We start from the raw sequence: 9,321 nt of genomic DNA, 5'->3' as shown, positions 1-9,321 counted from the left end.
TGTTCTAGCTCCCGACAAATGATTGTATCAGGCTGCATTCTTTTTTTTTTTTAATTTTTTTTGTGGTTCTTATTCATTTTTGAGAGACAGAGACAGTGTGAGCAGGGGAGAGTCAGAGAGAGAGAGGCACAGAATCTGAAGCAGGCTCCAGGCTCTGAGCTAGCTGTCAGCACAGAGCCCAATGCGGGGCTCGAGCCCACAAACCGTGAGATCATGACCTGAGCCGAAGCCAGACGCTTAACCGGCTAGCCACCCAGGTGCCCTTATCAGGCTGCATTCTAATGGGACTATACATAATCATGGACCCCACCCAGGTCTTAAAGAATTTCTTTTTCTCTGCATCACATTTGTTTTTAGATCAGTGATGAAGGCTTTCCCTGAAGTTATGCTGTTAGGACAAACTTTGGAATTTGGCAAAAGCACTGAGTCACGTACTCAAAACGGTAAATATCTTAAACCTCCAGCTGGGACCGACTAACCAATATTCTTTGCCAGAAACCAGAATTCACGCTGCCATTTTGATTAGCCACAGAAGTCCAAAAGGCAGTATGGGATATGGAATTTGATATTCTTTGAGTTGGATTCTTTGCAGAGGATCTAGGCTCTATCTGATGATTTTATAGTAAGAGTCTCTGTGGCCCTATGTTTAAGCAGTTGGAAGTAAGGGAAGCAATATGAGCCTGGAGAAATAGATGAAGAAGGGAAAAGAAGCATTTACACCATTAGACTGTATGCACACATCTGCGTTTCAATGGACTTTTGGTGACTGATGGTAAGACGACCTTAATGTGATCTCTCCCTAGGACCACAGCTGCCTCACTTGGTCATTGCTCAATCGTTGAGCACCTAATTAGAATTTGTTTTAGAAAGCATCTTGGATATACTCTATGAGAGATGAATGACCATGACACATTCATGAATTCACTAACTATCCATTGAACAAATATTGAACACGTACTAATTGATGTATTAATAGGGACACAAAACAGAATGAGAACTGATACTTATCTTCAAAAGATCCATTGCTTTATCCTACAAATATATTGCATCTATTGTGTGCTAGGCACTATGTTAAATAGTTTCTAACTATTAGTTATTCATTTGTTCAACAATGTTTACTCAGGGCCTACTCGGTGTTAGGCACTGTGCTGAGAGCAAAGATGAAATGATACACAAGTTGGATATGGTTCCTGGCCTCACAGATACTGCTGCCTTTTGGGGAAGGCAGAAAATTAAAGAAACACGGTGTGTTTAACTTTTGCAATTCATTTTGGCCGCTTAGCCTTTGATCTGCTTTCTACATGAAGAAATGTCTTCTCAGGGTGGATGGAGCAAAGATCTCCTCTAACCATAAAAGCTAAAAATGCTGGGCATTTTTTCTCAGCACCACTTCCGGCTACGTTACAGGTGCGTGACACAAGCTTTACCAATCAGATAACACCTCGCTAGAATCTGAATAGGCTCCGCCTCAAGGAAGAGACGCGGCACTTTCTCTGACGGTGACTGTGATGGTGTTCGCATTGTCCACATCGAATATCTCAGGACATAATTTTAACTAGTTTTATTCATTTGTTTGTTTGTTTCCACTGCCTTTACTCCAAATTCCATGGCCTTCCAGTGGCGCCAAAGCCTCTTATTAGTCTTGGAACTATTCCTTCTCTTGTTGGTCAGTGTGAATCACTACCGTTGTGCAGAACCAGGTACTCTGACAATACCCACTGTGACATGGGAATTGTGACAGGCATCGTTGATGGTCTCAACAATACACAGAGGTCACCGCCCTACTAAAGCAATGGACAACACTTGTGTCTTAAAGACAAGTAGGAATTATCCGGGGTAAAGTTATTGGAGGAAGGAGCCAGGAAATGGATAACAGGCAGAGGAAACAGCACATTTGAAAGCCCAAGGCACTGCTCTGAGGTAGGAATTCTTAGGTCTATTTTTACATTTGAGGAAACTGAGGCTAACAAGCAGTAAATCCAGAGCTGACTGTAGAGTTCAACCCCTGTGGCTCTCTTCCAATTGATGCCTGGAAATATATTTATATTAGTGGTCTCAATACTAATGTTTAAGAAACTTTTTATTTTCAAGGGTCTGTATATAGAATAGTGGCCAACTCAAAAAGGTACAGCTTAATAAGTAATCACATTCATTTAACTACCACTGATCCAGAATTTAGAACTCCAGACTGCCCAGAAGATTCCCCTCTGGCCCTATTCCAATCAATACCCTTCTTTCCTCCCTAGAGGTAAATGCCATACTGACTTCTAACACCATGGTCATCATACCTGGTTTTTAACTTTGTATAAATGGAAAAATATCACACATATTACTTCTTCTGGCCTCCTTTTTTTTTTAGAGACTCTTTTTAAATGTTTGTTATTATTTTTGAGAGATAGAGTATGAGCAGGGGAGGGGCAGAAAGAGAGAGAGAGGGAGACACAGAATCTGAAGCAGGCTCCAGGCTCTGAGCTAGCTGTCAGCACAGAGTCCGATGCGGGGCTTGAACTCACGAACTGTGAGATCATGACCTGAGCTGAAGTCAGAGGCTTAACTGACTGAGCCACCCAGGTACCCCTCTTCTGGCCTCCTTAACTCAACATCAGGATCCTGACTTTCATATATGTCTTTTGTAGCTTTTTCATTTACATCACTGCATAGCATCAATTGCATAGATTGATTTATCCTTTATAGTTGAAGGGCATTTGATGATTTTCCGATTACTTTATGGTCATTTACAAATCATGTTGCTAAAGACATTCTCATTCACGTTTCTTCTTGTGTGAAAAAGTTTGTTGAAAATATACCTAAGAGTAAAACTGTAGGCCATATAGTGCGTTATGTATAGAACTTCAGTGGATAATACCAAACAGTTTTCCAGAATTGTTAAGGAAATGTAAGTTTTCATTTGCAGTTTATGAAAGTTCCAGGTCCTCCATGCTCCACGGTATGCGGTATGGTTAGTCTTTTTAACTTTAGCCATTCTGGTGGATATAGTGCTATCCCACTGCAATTTTGTTTTGCATTTCCCTGAAGACTTATGATGTTGAGTAACTGTTCAGATGTTTATTAGCCAGAACCCCAGTGCTATGTATCAGACGGCCACTTCCTGGCATCTATTTTAGGGTGAAAGTGCCTTAAGGATGAATCCATATGATTTCCAAAGATAGTGCGGTCTTTTTTTTCTATTCCCCAAGGTCATGGTTTTCATTATTTCTCTTAAGATAAACACCTTCTAGATTTGTTGGAAGTTCTGTTCTTTCTCAGGAAGTGACTCTCTTGGGACTAACTTTCTATACATAGAGTTGGTTCAATAAATGCAGAAAATCAAGGACAGACTGAGGAAAAAGCCACTGAGGCCTTCAACTGGGTCTCTAACGCTCTCTTGGATGTTGTTTGGCAAATACTGGCCTTGACAATATTTGTGTTTTCCCACACGTTCACTGGGTAAAAGTCCTAATGGACACGATACTGTAAATTTACAATGTTCTTTGAAGGGTTTGGGTTAGTTCTATAATAAAAATTCTGGCATATGGAGACATATGTCTGGTTCCCACACATTTAAGGCTGGAGAGAGCATGGCTACATTTTCTTAAGGTCAGCTTACTGATGTCTCCAAAGATAAAAGGCACCTTCTGATTGAAGGTTTGCTCTGAAAATATTTTTGGCAAAAGATTTTGAAGTTCCATTCTCCTGGGATGATCAAAATGAGTTCTGTTTTGTCTGTTGTTGTGACAAACTCACTTTGGCAGGGAAAAGGGTTTATTGCAGGCCCCGCTGCTTTGATTTCAAGATTTTATAATTAGAGGCAAGGAGAAGACAACTGTAATCAATGAAAACAATTCACTCAGAAGATTGAGTCAAATACAAACATTTAACAGAAACCAATAACACAAATTACAGCTTTGCTCTTGTGTTTTGCCAAAGGTTTCTTACACTTAGAGGTTTTTAGGTAGGTTAAGTCCATAACATCTACTATTTTTAGCTTTAAACCATAATGTACTAATACAAGTCTGGCCTCTTGCACCAATGTCATGAAGTTCCCAATCTCTCAAAGATATGGATATTAACTATCCACAAGATTTTGAACAAAGCCCCTTTCCATTAGTCAGGATTTTGTTTGTAAGCAACAAGCCCTAACTATAGTTATTCTAACAACGGAGGAATTTAACTAGGGAATATCAAAGGCTTGCAGACTTAGCAGGAAGCTGCAGACTAGACTTGGAACATAGACCAGGGTCTAGAAAGCTGTAGAGAGTTGAGTATCAATGATCACAGCAACGGTCACATGGCAAGAAGGTCAGCTTGTCATGATGCTGAGCCCAATGAAGTCTCCTTCCTGGAAAGTACATTTCAAGTACAGACACATGAAGGATGGGTGTTGGAGTGGATTCATCTCATTGCAGCAATTGTGTGAATAAATTCTCTTTGATTTCTACTCTCCAAAAGCTGGAAGTATCCTGATTCCTATCTTTTCCTGTGCATCACTGTTCATCTCTTCCATGGACATGGGGAATTACCCAATATTCTTCTAGTCAGTGATTTTAATGGCTGTTGGCTAGAGTTTTCTCTTACTTCAAACCAAAATCTCTAACAGAGACGTTAATGATGGTAGATGTGGCCCAGGCTTGTGTTTTGCTCTGAAAAGAAAGAGAGAGAAAATGCCTCCCTATTTTTAGTGAAACCAGAAAGCTCATGTGGTTTAAGGGCAGGTCCTGCAAATGGTCTTCTTCATCTCTTCATATTCACTCTGTGTATTCACACATGGAGGCCTGCAAAGCAGGGTGATTTGGGCATGGTGGGCCCTCTAAACATATTTGTGGAGTTAGGCAATCAATTATTGGTTTTGCAGCTGGGGTTTCAGCTGTCCTAGGGATTCCCAGGAAGTGTTTAAATGGCTAGTGGGACAGTGAAGAAGGGGTCTCCTTTGCCGCCATTTTTAGTCAGAGTCCTTCTGCTGTTTTTTCATATACTGGGATTCCGTTTAAGATATGTTCTTTAATAAGTCCTTTGCATTTCAAAAACACTGCAGTGAATTTCCATTGTCCGTTAACATTTCATTTTAATTCATTTATTAGTTATTGTAAGAAGAGGAAATGATACTTACTGGGTTCCGACTGAATTGCAGGCATTGGACCAATTCTTCACCTATGTGATCCCATCTCTTTCCTTACTATCATCAAAGTCAGCTCACCTATTGGCCAGTCATTCATTCATCACATTTACTAGGAGGTTCTTGTCCTATAAATTTGGCCATAGGATGGTCTGTTTTATTAGCTTATTAAAGGGCTGGAGTTAGACTGGGTTGATCCTCATTAGTATTTGGTTTCTTTTAAAAAAATCCTTAAGTTTTGCTCTTATGTCTATTGTTTCCTTCCACCTGCTTACTTTTCCTTATTATTCCCTTTTAACGTTTTTGAGGTGAACATGTAGCTCATTGCCTTTTTTCTTTTCTTTCATATGTTTTTAAGGTAATGCATTTTCCTCCAAGGAGAACTTTCACTCTGTTATACATCTGGGATTTTGGGTCAGTTATTTCTAAAAAAAAATGTATTTTGCTTTTTTACTAATTGCTAACAGAAGAATGATTTATAATTTCTGAATGTATTGGGGCCATGACTATCCTATTTTCTTCTAATTTTATTATACTTTTGCTAGAGAACATAGGCTGTGTGATCTAGATTTGTTATATTTGATGCTTTAATATCTGTAGGACTTAGATTCTGTAATATTTGTTTCCTCATTTAAGTTAAATATGTAAAAGTCTATGTTGCACATACAAAGAGAAACAAAAATAATATTACAGGGTGGAGTTCTAAACAGGAATTATATGAAAACTTGTTAACTATGTTCATATCATCTTTATTCTTAGTTGGGGGCATATGTGTTTACAATTGTTAGATATTCTTGAGGGAGAGAGCCCTTAATTATCATATAAGGCTCTTGATCTCTTGTTACCATCTTTTTTAAAAAATCTAGTTTGTCTGACATAAGTATGGCTACTAGAGCTTTCTATTGACGTCCATTAGTAGGACAGATGGCTCTTCATCCCCTCACTTTGAATCTGAAGGTGACTTTAGGCCTAAAATGAGTCTCTTATACGCAACTTATAGAGGGATCTTGTTTTTTTGTTTTTAATCCATTCTGAGAACCTATGCCTTTTGATTGCAGCATTTAGTCCATTTATATTCAGAGTGATTACTGAAAGATATGAATTTAGTGCTATTGTGTTACTTGTAGAGTTGGGTGTTTCCTTATTAATTTTCAGCTCTTGAGGGAGGGCTTTTTGACCCAGATGTGTTACATTTCCCTTAGTATTCTGGACTGGATCATTTTTTTATTTTAGTTTTATTAACTTTTGACGTATACTCTGGAATTTTGTTAGACATGTATTGGCTCAGAATAGTTCCATTTTCCTTTTACCATTACATAACATCCTTGTTTACTCTTACTGATTCTTTTATCCTTGTCTATATGTGATATTCATATTATCTATAAGAGCTGGTTTTGATTAATGTTGGCTTTCTATTTATATATTGCTTTAGATTCAATTTTTCTATGCCATCATGTTTTACACATATCATTTGGAAGCTATGAATTTTGATTTATTTTTATTTACATCTGAGAACCTGGGCAGGGCAACTTGAAAATTATATTCATCTTTTTTAAAAATTTGTTTATTTATTATTGAGACAGAGAGAAACAGAGCATGAGTAGGGGAGGGACAGAGAGAGAGGGAGACACAGACTTCGAAGCAGGCTTCAAGCTCTGAGCTGTCAGCACAGAGCCCGACATGAGGCTCAAACCCACAAACCATGAGATCATGACCTGAGCTTAAGTCGGTTGCTTAACCGACTGAGCCACCCAGGTGCCCCTATATTCATCTTTTTAAATGTGATTACAAATAAATTTAGATTTATTGTTACCGCCTTTCTTTGAGCTTTCTCTTTGCCATGATGTTTTTCTCTTTACTTTGAATTTTTTTCTTTCCCTGCTTCTAAAATACTGGTTGAGAGTAAATAGGCTCACAGCAGAGATGGGATTTATTCCTCATGTTGCTGGGAGTGGAGGTCCCCTAACTTGAGTGAGTGCCAGGCCACATGGCAGGGACAGGCACAAGTAGCTCCTCTCCAGTGGCTCTTGTACTCCACCACACAACCCTTTCAATCTGCCACAGAAGGATTACTTTGTTTAGTTGTATATTCATTCATTCATTCATTCATTCATTCATTCATTCATTCATTCAACCAATATTGACCAAGGACCTGCTATATACTAGGTTTTGTAGTAGGTGCTTAAGGACTGTGTTGAATAAAATAAATGTGATTCCTACAGTCTAGTAGGGGAGCCACTTAATGCATTTACACATACAAAAGTACAAAAATTTTTTGTGAGCTATAAAGGAAATAATCTGTGTGCAGTTAGAGAAAACAATGGAATGGGGTTTACTCCAACCTAGTGACTAGGCTCTTTGAAAGAATAAAATAATATGTAGAGTGGGAGAAGTGGCAGGGTCTGAAAATTACTTCCAGTATGTATTCCTCCATTCTTTCTTAGCAATACAATCCCAAAGTTTAGGTGGACAGAGACCACTCAGAGTAAACCTATCTGACATTCTTCCTGGAAGTTGGGCATGACCGTGGGAGTAAGATTCTGGTCAAAGGGGTGCAAATAATGGAAGTAGTATGCATGACTTCTGGAAAGTGTCCTTAAGGGGAAGATCATGACCTTTTCCTTTCTCTCCTTCCCAGTGCCAGGAATGAAGCTATGACAGCTGAAACCAGAGGAGAGCTCCGAATCATGATGTGAACTTGAGAACAGAGGCAAGGAATGGTGAAGCAACAAGAAAGATAGCAGCAGTAGGAGTTCTGGAACAGTAGAATCCCGTTCTAAACCTATTTTATCTACAAAGATTTTTCCATGAAAAAAAATACATTTCTACATTTTAAAACTTTTCTCTTTTGTTTTTTTGTAAACTCTGCTGAAAGCACAGAGTATTTCAGGCATAAGAAATACTAAAGAATTCTTTAGAGTAGTGACTCTCAGACCTTAGCACTTAACAAAAAAAAAGCATATGGAGAGCTTGTTAAAATACAAACTTCTGGATCCCATTCCCAGAAATTGATTTTGTAGACCAGCCATAGAGTCTGAGAATGTACACTTCATATAACCTCCCAAATGATGCAGAAGACCCTTGGAACACACACAGTTCTAGGGCTCTGAGTCAGAAAAGAGTTCAGCACATTTAAGGAACTGAATCAAGGCTGGCAGGCATGAAATAAGGTTAGAAAGGTAGGTAGAGAACCAGATTATGCAGAGCTTTGTAGCATTGTCCAGAAAAAGGAATGATTTTCTTCTAAGCCTGGTGGGAATCCACTGAAGGATATTGAGCAAGGAAGTGATGATATCTAAGGTTATAAGATCATTCTCTTCTCTATGGAAAATAGATTGCAAAGGGGGCTAGGATGTTCTATCAGAAGACAAGGCCAGAAACTCCGGCCAGCGTTGTAGCAGCAGAGACAGAGTCAAGATATATTTTGGAAGTAGGAATAACAAATACTTTGCTAATAGATTCAATGTGTGGAATAAAAGAAGAGGAGGAATTGGGAAGGAGGATGATTCCCAGGTTTTTGTCTTGAGCCAATGGGTGGAACCTTTAGAAGATACACTGAGCGGATTTCTATGGCACCAACACACAAGCCAGAATTTCCAGGGGTGGCAGTCTACCACTCCCATTTGTGGCACTCTGGGGAGATGCCAACTTTCAGATTAACCCTCCACTCCAAGCTATTCACTGCAATTGCCCAATAAGCCTCTGGTGGGTTGGCCCCACCCACATGAGATCTCTTCATAAGCCCTTGTGCCTTAGATGTGGTTTGGAATTATTTTGTCTGTTTTCCAGAGATGATCTCCAGGGTTTTGTTTGTGTGTGTGTGTTTGTATATGTTTATGTTCCCTTTGGCAGGATACACTGCGATTCTTCAATCACAGGGCACAAAGAGTTCTCAGAGTTCTATAGTTCTGGAGGTGTCTGATGTCTTGGCCAATGTGTACAAACGGCCTGTTTTCCAGTGCACTTTGTTGTAATTCACCTCATTATGGAATGACTGTCATAAGAGTCATTAAAATTTCTCTGGTCTTACTTCCCATAACTTGTTGTGGCTCATAGAATAATTGTTCTGAATTCTTAAGGCGGCCCTATATGATCTGGTTCCTATCTACTCTTCTGGGCTCATCATGTCTACTTTTTCCCCAATTTCTTTCCGCTGCAGCTACACTGAACTTCTCTCAGTTTATACATTCAACCTGCTTTCTTCTGCC

General features: G+C 39.2%; 1 long non-coding RNA gene across 1 annotated transcript; it reads left to right on the top strand.

Annotated features, from left to right (window-relative positions):
* The first annotated feature begins 1,756 nt into the window (after positions 1-1,756).
* On the top strand, positions 1,757-7,951 carry LOC115273089. The gene is made up of 2 exons (XR_003900663.1): positions 1,757-1,920; positions 7,752-7,951. It is a non-coding gene; the product is annotated as an uncharacterized LOC115273089 (long non-coding RNA).
* The last annotated feature ends 1,370 nt before the right edge of the window (positions 7,952-9,321 follow it).

This window comes from Suricata suricatta, chromosome 12 (genome assembly GCF_006229205.1).
Source record: "Suricata suricatta isolate VVHF042 chromosome 12, meerkat_22Aug2017_6uvM2_HiC, whole genome shotgun sequence".
In the NCBI taxonomy this organism is placed as follows: domain Eukaryota; kingdom Metazoa; phylum Chordata; class Mammalia; order Carnivora; family Herpestidae; genus Suricata; species Suricata suricatta.
The sequence above is the reverse complement of the archived record's forward strand: the minus strand, read 5'-3'. Positions and strand labels throughout refer to the sequence as shown.